We start from the raw sequence: 3,454 nt of genomic DNA on the forward strand, positions 1-3,454 counted from the left end.
CTCCTCTGTCTCATATTCAGGTTGGGCTGATCCATGAGGTAGTTCAGACTGTTGTGGTCCGTGTATATGGTACACCGGACTCCATACAAATAGTGACGCCAGATCTTGAGGGTGAACACCAGTGCCCCCAACTCCAAATCATGGGTGGGATACCTCGTCTCATGAGGCTTCAACTGCCTCGATGCATATGCAATCACGTGTCCCCTCTGCATCAACACCACTCCCATCCCTGATATAGAGGCATCACAGTAAACTACAAAATCCTCCACTCCCTCGGGAAGGGCTAACACCAGCGCTTCATACAATCTCTGGCAAAGAGTCTCAAATGAAGCCTGCAGCTCGAGCCCCCAAGTAAAGTAACACCCTTCCGGGTCAATCTGGTAAGTCGGACAACAATCTTGGAGAAATCTCTGATAAACCTCTGATACTAGCCGGCCAGACCTAGAAAACTCCTGATCTCAGACGGGGATCTCGACACCTCCCATCTTATAACTGCCTCAATCTTGGCCGAGTCGACCAATATCCCATTTTGATTAACGATATTCCCCAGGAATTGGACCTCTTGTAACCAGAAATCATACTTGGAGAATTTGGCATAAAGCCTCTCAGCCCTCAATACTCCAAGAATCTCTCACATATGCTCCTCATGCTGCTCTCTGGACCTTGAGTACACCATAATGTCGTCGATGAACACAATCACCGATCTATCCAACATGGGCCTACAAACCCGATTCATGAGATCCATGAACGCCGTCGGTGCGTTGGTGAGCCCGAAAGGCATCACCACAAACTCGTAATGCCCATAACGAGTTCTGAAGGCCGTCTTCTGAATATCCTCCTCGCAAACTCTCATCTGATGATATCTAGATATCAAGTCAATCTTGGAGAACCAAGATGCCCCCTGCAATTGATCTAATAAATCGTCGATCCTTGGAAGTGGATAACGGTTCTTGACCGTCAGCTTGTTCAACTCCCGGTAATCAATGCACATCCGGTGTGAACCATCATTTTTCTTAACAAAAAGGATCGTAGCTCCCCACGGTGAGCTACTCGGTCTGATGAACCCCTTCCCCAGCAACTGCTGGAGCTGTGAGGATAACTCCTGCATCTCTGGTGGCGTAAGGCGATAAGTTTCCTTGGCAATAGGCGCCACACCCGGAACCAAATCAATCTGAAACTCCACCTGCCTCTTGGAAGGCACACCTGACAACTCCTCGGGAAAAACATCCGAGAAATCGGACACTATCGAAACCTCGGATATAGAACTCGGCCTCTCTGAAACGACCTGCGTATCCATCACGTACGCCAAGAAGCCCATACAACCCTGCTGTAAACTCTACCTCACCCTAGCAGCAGAGCAGAAAAACTAATCCAGATCTGGTACCCTCGCCATACACTGTAAGCACTCCCCCACTAGGGTTTTGTATAGTCACCAAATGACGCTCGCAGTCGATCACAACTCCACAATGGCTCAACAAATCCATGCCCACGATGACACAACCATCACCCATCTCTATCGGCACCGGATCTATCGGGAACTCGACACCACAAATCTCTAACACACATCCTCGGAATACATCACTAGCGAAAACTGCATGCTCATCGGCTATAGAAACCCTCAGAGGTCGACTCAACGCCTCACGTCAGATACTGATGTGACGACTAAAAGCTAAAGAGACGAAGGATCGACTCGCACCCGAGTTAAATAACAGTAGAGCAGGTACATAATTCACAAGAAAAGTACCTAAATTCAGCACATAATAAGCATAACAAATTTAAAAACAAATAAATAAGGAAATACGTACCAGCCACGACATCATGTGCCGCACGGACCTCCTCCGCTGTCAGCTGAAAAGCTCTCCCATGAGCCCTCAGAACCTTGGCCTTCACCGACCGACTATCAGTAGCAGGCAAAGTAGCAGGAGTGGAACCCTGGGCTGATCCCTGAACAAGCTGAGGGCACTCGACCTTCCGATGGCCGGTCTGGTTGCAGTGAAAGCAAACTGCAAACCCCTTGGGGCAATCCTTCACCATGTGCCCCTCTTTTCCACATTTGTAGAAAATCCCCGTCCGACAAGATCCCTCGTGACTCTTGCCGCACTTGCCACAAGTATGGCCCTTCTGGCCCCCAGCTCTCGTATCAGCGGGCTTAGCCTGATTCGTCGTCGGCTGCGACTGTAACGGTCTCCGGTCTCTCCCTAGGACTCTCTCTCCTCCCTGGCCTGCAACTCAAGCTCGATCTCCCTCCTCCTGGCATTCATCTGAAGCTCATCTAATGTCCGTTATGATGAGTTCGCCACAAACTCCCGTATATCCCTCCTCATTATGCTCAGATATCGGCTCAAACGTGCGTACTCGGTAGACACGCGCTCAGGGCAAAACAACGCTCTCTCATGGAACATCCTCGAAATCTCAGTCACAGTTTCTGTCTTCTGCTTGAGAATCAGAATCTCCTGGGCTAACCGTTCACTCTCCACCTAGGGAACATACTTGTCGCGGAAAAACTGCGTAAACCTCTCCCATGTCACTGCAACATGATCTGCAGGGGTAAAGCTGGCTGTCACAAACTTCCACCAGTCCTTCGCTCCCACGCGAAGCTGGTTCAGCGCAAACTGAACTCTCAAATGCTCTGGGCATGAACACGTGTAAAAATATCCCTCGATGTCGGAGATCCATCTCACAGCAGCAATCAGATCATGTGTCCCATCAAACTCTGGTGGCTTCATGTTGGTGAATTATCGGAACAACAACGAGTCACCTCCCTGTGGTCTAGTAGTGACAACAGCTGCGGTAGCTGCATCAGCAGCGGCCTTAGTAACAACGGCATACCGCTCATCAAATGTCTCGATCAGGGTGGTCTTAATAGACCCAAACATCTCCAGTCTCACCTCTCGAATAGCTGCGGCCACCTCCTCATGGATGATCCTGCGGATTTCCTCGTCACTAGTCCTACTGCTCTCGTAGTTGTGGCGCGTACCCACCATGATGTGTCTGAAACACAACACAAAAATCATTAGAGACTCGCTCGAGCATACTCACACTCGATTCCCGCCCCTACATGTTCCTTAGTACCCTGAGGATTCTTACTTGGGCTGCATACAGATCCGGTGTTTTCAGTAGCAGGGCCCAATACTACCTTCCACACCAACCGGTAGTCATCCCAAGTCCTCCTACTAGGATCCTAATTCACAATACTCTATCCCTCACAGATATAAAACTACTCTCTCAGTAGACTACTCTATGCTCATATAGGTATCTCTCCTAGATCACTCAACTTTCTCTAAAAGATTCCTGCTATGTCTCTCCTTCTCAGTCCATACAGAGCAGATAACAGATAAGATCACTCAATAGCATACCCTAGGCTAAGGCATCATGAATCAGGCACTCTAGCTCTAAATTCTGAAGTACCTAGCCCATCCTCTAGCATGCATCCCTAATATCTCATAACACAAGT

The sequence above is a fragment of the Lactuca virosa genome, chromosome 2, assembly GCF_052849685.1.
Source record: "Lactuca virosa cultivar CGN04683 chromosome 2, Lactuca_virosa_CGN04683_v6, whole genome shotgun sequence".
Lineage (NCBI taxonomy): Eukaryota > Viridiplantae > Streptophyta > Magnoliopsida > Asterales > Asteraceae > Lactuca > Lactuca virosa.